A 7,157-nucleotide genomic window follows, 5' to 3' on the forward strand; every position below is an offset into this window, starting at 1 on the left:
GAAGTTGTGAGTGGCAGGGCAACAACAGGAAAAGGCAGTGAGTAAGAGAAGTTTTACATGCAAAATAAATTTCTGTGTATCATTTTTCCAATATTGTCAATATCTCAGAAGATTTCTGGCCAAAATATCAGTTTGTAGATATAGAAATAGTCAAAATGTTATTAGTACCTTTTAAGTCAGCCAGTGGCAATTCATTAGGCATATCTTTATGTACTTAGTTTATACTAGAATAATAAACAATATTACGAAAGATGTAATTTTTCCCTTATAATAGAATCCTGGAGTTATCCTCTCATTATTACTGACAATCTTAACAATTAAAATTTACATTCTTTGAGCGTTCATTTCTCCAAGAAAATTTCTAGGCATTTAATAAATTACACGGTCACACAAAAAGTTGGTTTTAAAAGTTCACTTACCTCATCGAGTTTTGGATTGTCTCTCATCAAAAAGCACAAAGTACTGGTGAACTAAACAACCTGATGAATAGTCCTATAAGAATTTGACCTTCAAATTTATAGTGAAATCTTTTAAGGAGAATAAAAGCAATGTGCTAATTTGATAAATTTAAGTAATATCTGTACCAAAGTGAATTGAAATGCCATTCCTCTACTCTATTACACATTCGCAGTCAATGTTATTGCATACATACTTCATTCGTAAGCTATTTAATTTTAAGGTACTTACCCAAAATTGACTTCTGACTATTCACTGTAACGTTATAACTAAAATGTGCCTGCTGGGAAACACTTGTCCATGGAACACCTGATCAGTCAAGGCCAACACTATTTATCTTGAACATTGCTCAGTTAATTCCTCTAAAACCAAAGCAGGTGTTCACTGTGTTTGTATAAAAGGACTGACATGAGCAGGCTAATGATCAGTGATGAAATATGCAAGAATTGAGAGAGAAAACAATAATAGCATTTTTAAAAATCATTAAGTTTATACTATTATTTCATCCATTACTCCACTTCTTTCATAACAAGTAGAAACAGAATTTGGAAGAATGTGCCAGCACATGTAAATTTGCTAATAATTATCTTTTTTTTCCTCACAGGACTCCCACAGATTACTAGTGTCCTCCATGACAAGTATTTCAGAATGCCTGTGAGAAAGAGAATAAAGCTAAATCAATTCAAGAACGTGGAGACAAATTACTGATGAGTTTACAGAGTTCTCAACAATTCATCAAATTATACAATCGTCAGAGGAGTTTCCTGTGGTTACAAGGCCCATTTGAATGCTTAGGAAAAAGAGTGGTATAGAAGAAATATATTCTTTATGCTGAACAAAAAGATGAGATTAAGATTATTACCAAATTATATCAACATACTACTATTAAACATAGGTAATTTAATAATAAACGGTGTTACTTTTAAGTGCTTTTAAAATTCTACGTGAGTTTGCTCTACAAACAGCTCATTAATAAAAAGATGGATGCACAACTGAATGGGTTTTGATATCATTCTTCTAGTTCAAATCAATCACCTCAATGTCAATCAGATATTAAACACGCTGTATTTTCATCAGTGGTCTCTCAGAAGATAAATGGAAAATTTAGTCCAGTTACAATTAAACAAATATTCGCTATTGATCACTAAGTGTAATATTATTTCTGCTAAATTCATGAAAAAGAAATAAAGTGAATGTAGATACCTTTAAAAGGAATTCATTTACAAAAAACTTTTTCAAGGACCTCTTTCAGTGTCCTAATAGGACTATAGCTTAATGACAGACCGGAGAAGCCTAATGACTGTATAGGTCATAATTTTATTTACTAAAATTCTTAATTGCCCATCTAAGTAATCATTTCTAAATGTTTTCTAAATCTTGGATTATATTCTAACGTTACTTACTCTAGCATAAGCAATCTGTATTCCAGCTTTTAACTTAACATTGTGAGAGATAATTTTCCAAAAATAAAGTTCCGTAACACAAGAACACTATCATTCTTGTTGTACTCTGCAATTCATAAATAATAAATCTGAACATCCAAGACTATCACTCAATCAATGTTTTCCTACCCATGTAGTGAGACCAGCAAACATCCATCACAAGTGCCCTTGGCTACCAAATTATTATGTCTGTACATTACTCAGATCATAATGTGATTTACCCAGGAAGAAGCCATTACTTTTCTTTCCAGTGACAGACAGACACTCTGTCTTAGTAAGATCATTTAATGAAGTTGTTCTGTAAGGACCTTATGTTAGAGCAGGTCAAGCAGAATGTACATTTTCCAGTCTCTTGGGGAGTAAAAAGCAATGGCCATGAATTTCTCCTCCCTGATTTAAGCTCTTTTAGTAGACAATAAAGATACCACAATTGTCCATGAAATATTACTGCAAACTTCTTAAATATTTTCACAAATCTGTTCCTTCTAAACCTCTATTTTGCCCCTAGAGCATCAGGAAAAAAATTATTCATTAGCAAGAGCCAAAGTGTCTTTGTATAAACTTGAGCACCATCACTACCCTCACTGTAAAAAATAAACCTGGGAATACATACAAAAATAATAGCAAGGGGTTACAGGTTCAATCTCATTATCTTTCTTAGCATTTTACAGTTTTTTTAGAGTAAAAATGTATTCAATTCCAAACTTTAAAAACATACAAGCAAATGCTCTTATTAATAAAGGACTTAAAAGTTAATTCTTCCATTTGAGCATAGATTAACTTCAGGCATTTTTTCCTCTGTCAGTTTGCTCCATATATTTAGAGTGATAAAAGGAAAATGTCCTGAAAAGAGAACTGGTTAAATTATATTTAGTGTAAATCCACATGTTGCAAATAAAATAGCCTATTGAAAAGTATGGCACATCTTATTTTAATGTGACAATTTCCTTTCACTGTAGAAAAATGAGCTTTAAATAATTGAACTTAAATGTTAATTTCAGAACCAGCTTATAAAGTCTTCAGTTCTATTAACATTTGATAGGTGAGACCCTGCCACCTGCCTAGCACAATTGGATGCTGTAAAATATAAGAGTAAGACATGACAACTAAACATCTTTTTATTTTTTTCCTTTTATGTGTGTTCCTGTTCCAAATTATTAGAAACAGTAACATTAAAAGAGACTTTCAAACCTTTAAAAACTTTATTCTCATTAAAAATACTTTTGAGGCAGCCCCTCTTAATTCCTTTCACAGAAGAGGCCCTGAAGTTGATTAAGGATGGGATTAGGGTCACACATACACTTAGTACACTATAGAGAGAAAGTCTGTCTATATGAACCAGACTATTTCAGACTAAACACTTCAAATGAAGTCATCTCCAGGGGGAAAAAAAGTAAAATATGTCTAGTAAACCAATTTCCAAATTATACCGGAAAAACTAGTGGGCTCATTCAGTCTTTGCTTAATAAACCACTGCATTTTGTGTGCCTTCACTCCGGAAAGCAGATAGCAGAGGAAGTATATTCCATTTATATGTGTCTACCTGGTGTCTGAAATAGTCTCTTGCATATGCTTTCAATAATTGGATGGATGGATGGATGGATGGATGGATGGGAGAAAGAGCCTTCACAAAATATTTGGTACTCATATTACATCCTTTAACATCTTAATATTTCTTTAAACTTCTGGAAATGTGGTTCAAGTTTCACTCCATTGTACTGTCACCAATCTATGATTCATAAATCATATGCTGTAAGTTTGAAAGATGGATTGTCCAATCAAACCTCCCAACCAGTACAAGAATTCTCGGCAGTAATCCTGTGAGAGAGTTACTCAGCCTCTGCTTGAACGTCTCAAGGAATCCTTTGTCCCAAGGCAATCTTTTTCAATTTTTAAAAATAATTTACTTTGAAATACTTCAAAATTTACAGAAAAGTTGCTGATATAATACAAAGAACTACCATGTCACTCTCTCCTTCTCTCTCATTTTCCCCAATTGTTAACATTTCACCACATATGTGTGCTCTATTTACCTAATCTCTCTTTCCCTCCTTCTCTTCTCCTTTCTCTCTATCTATATGCATATGTATATACACACACAAACATATAATGTATATTATATATGTGTGTGTAGATATATATATGGTATATTTGTGTGTGTGCATATATATATACACATACAATATAATTAGTATTTTCTAAATCATTTGAGAGAAAGCTGCAAACATAATTTTCTATTACTCTAAACATTCCATTATATCTATCTGTCTATCTATCTATCCATCTATCTATTCAAAACCATGAGTTCACACTGATATCCCTAACTGCAATCTAAAATCTCAGGGTTCTTTCTAGTTTTCCCCTTTGCAAATTTTATAAGTAACTTCTTCACCAGTGAGATACCTGGCTCTCATTATCCTCAATATATTTACTGATTTAGTCATTTGTTTATTCAATACTTATTTTCTTAACATAACCAATCTCCCACCCATGCTGGTCATCTTCCCACCTCAGCCCCTCTGCCTTCCCAGAATCCCCCTCTAATTCCTCCTCCCACTAACCCCTCCCATAAGTTTGGGTCCAGTAAGCATCTCTCTGGTGGGTCTTCTCTCAGCTCCTCCTTCTTCTCTTCATAGCTGTGCAGCAGGACTGCTGCCAACATCTCTGCACCAGGATAAGTGAAGATGGGAAGGAAAAGGAACATGGGAAACCTTGTCATGTCATACCAGGTATTAGGGAGCAATTCTAAAACTGTCTTCTTAAAACTGTGCTCATCAACTCTACTTCTTCTCTTTTTCTTCATTGCAGGTTTGAAATATTTGAGAATATCTTGTATCTCCCATGAACTCTCTTTCTTAAGCCAAACCTCCCCATTTCTCTACTTGTTCCTCTTGAACGTGGTTCCCAGGGCCTTTACCACTCTGACAATGTTCTCCAACATATGTTGATTGATTTTTTCAAATATATTTTTCTCCCACATCTTTCTTATATGTGATTGTCATTCAATGAGAAGGAAAAGCATATATGTAGAAGCCAAAATGCCTGACTCAGGATGCACTTAAACGTGGATGGAATAGGCAAGTGTCTTCTAAAAACCTTTCCTCTGCCATGCTCTCCACCAAACTAAGACATTTGCTCCACTGATGCTGGAAATTTGAATGTTAGAATTCATTCCATTGACTTTATACTAATAAGAACTGACTGAACAGAATGATGAAAGGCAAAAACCATAGTCTTTGGAGTAAAACAGACGCAGGCTCCAATCCCATCACTGCCATCAATAATTGAGCCCTCTTCTAGTGAAGCCAAATCTCAGATTTTAACCTTAAAATAGACGTACAATTATTGTGAGATTTAAACACAATAGACATTTGCAGTTACTGGACAGAGTAGGCCCCTATATATTGCTAATTATTTCCTTTACTTGCATGTTTTAGTGCAAAATTCTTTGTAAAATACAAATATTTTTGAAAGGATTCTTTAAAATACAAATGTATAGTAAATAACTAAAGTTACATGAATGAATTTATTAATTATTCCTGCAGAACACAATAGCTAAAGCAACATGAGAATACTGGTTGCCTGGTGGATCATGATATTTTGTAAAGAAAAGTGGATCAAAAAAGCAAGGCAGTGTGTTTCAGAACCAGACGTTTCCCACTTGACCTTCCACATTGAGTGAGTGTCTTATACAATCCCAGGCCCTTTGATTTTTTTCAAAGCTATTACCTCTTCGGTTGTGCTATGCCACTTGATTTTAGGGTACAGGACGGCAAAGTGTAGAAGTAGAATATATGCACTAATATCTCAATAAGTGCATAGAAGAATGGCTAGAAGTCAATAAGCAGTCATAGCAACAGCTACAATTGACATGGTCTAATTGCATTATCAAAATCATTTTTCAGAAAAAACTAGAAAGTTTAAATAAGTAGCAACAGTTTTATTAGTGAAGTTTGTAGATATTCACTGTCAGTACTTTTCATGTTTAATCTCAATACAAGTTTTACAATAAAAATTAACCAAAATATTTATCTATGGAAGCAACAAGAAGTGTAACTGATTAGAATATTTTGTTGTGGATTTGTATATTTTTTTTATATAAAAATGCTTGAGAATAGATAATACCAATTGATATTGCTCCTTTTTTAGTCCAATCTTCCTTTTATTAAGAATACGGAGAGGGGCCTGCCCGGTGGCCCAGCGGTTAAGTTCACACGTTCCATTTCGGCAGCCCAGGGTTCGCCGATTCGGATCCCAGGTGTGGACATGGCACCACTTGGCAAGCCATGCTGTGGTAGTCGTCCCACATATAAAGTAGAGGAAGGCAGGCATGGATGTTAGCTCAGGGCCAATCTTCCTCAGCAAAAAGAGGAGGATTGGCAGCAGATGTTAGCTCAGGGCTAATCTTCCTCAAAGAAAAAATAAATAAAAGAAGAATGTGGAGAAAGTGAATGGTGATGGATAAAAGCAGCATTAAAATATTATCTACAAACAAAACTTCCTGAAGTTCAAATATAAAGTAAAAGAAAGGGGAAGAATTCTTGATTCCTTCTCTGCATTTTATATACATACTTTATGTGACAATGGAATATTTATTTTTCTTTCAATTATAATTGCTTCTTATTTCTTTTTATCTTTACTTCACTGCTTCTTTCTTGACATAATTGCTTGGCTCTTCATTCAAGATCCAAAACTTCTTTTGGGAACACGTTTTTCTCATCAAATACAGCTTTCAAAGCTACAAAATTATAAAGAAAATGACATGTAAATTATACTTGGTGAGAGACCCAATTAAATGAAATAATGGGGAGAAAATTCTCAAGTTTCACTTCATCTAAAACTTTATATGTTTCTAAAAATAATATATTTGGAGATTAAGCTTCTGCTATTCCTTTTACTTCAATTTAAATGCAGAAGTTAAATTTTGACAGTTTGTTCTATTAATGTATTTATATAATAACAGAGATCCACCATTTAACAGTAGAAGATGAAAGAAGCTGGTGTTTTCCATTTTTGTTTTTTAATCTACTTACAGCTATCAAGGACTCATAAAAAGCCAAGAACAAATTATTCTGTATTGAAATAAGACCATTAAAATAATCAAAACACAGCCTGACTGTCTGCACAACTAAACAAGTGCTCCTGCCATCACAGCCTCATAAGACGCTTTGATCTGCAGGGACCTGTGGCTTCAGAAAAAAAGAGCCAAATTATCACCATGAGTGGTTATGTTGTGCATCAGTGAGAAGTGGGATGAAA

General features: G+C 33.9%; 1 protein-coding gene across 2 annotated transcripts in view; it reads right to left on the reverse strand.

Annotated features, from left to right (window-relative positions):
• Positions 1-842, reverse strand: part of SERPINI2 (serpin family I member 2) — a 32,010-nt gene extending 31,168 nt beyond the window's left edge. The window contains exons 1-2 of one of the 2 annotated variants that reach the window (XM_070582194.1): positions 688-705; positions 420-492 (exon numbers count right to left, since the gene is read on the reverse strand). The gene's annotated coding sequence lies outside the window, so the exon portion shown is untranslated. Of the gene's footprint in view, positions 1-419; positions 493-687 lie in introns of both variants that reach the window. The other variant, XM_070582193.1, reaches the window with a different exon arrangement.
• Positions 843-7,157: the final 6,315 nt, after the last annotated feature.

The sequence above is a fragment of the Equus przewalskii genome, chromosome 18, assembly GCF_037783145.1.
Source record: "Equus przewalskii isolate Varuska chromosome 18, EquPr2, whole genome shotgun sequence".
NCBI lineage: Eukaryota > Metazoa > Chordata > Mammalia > Perissodactyla > Equidae > Equus > Equus przewalskii.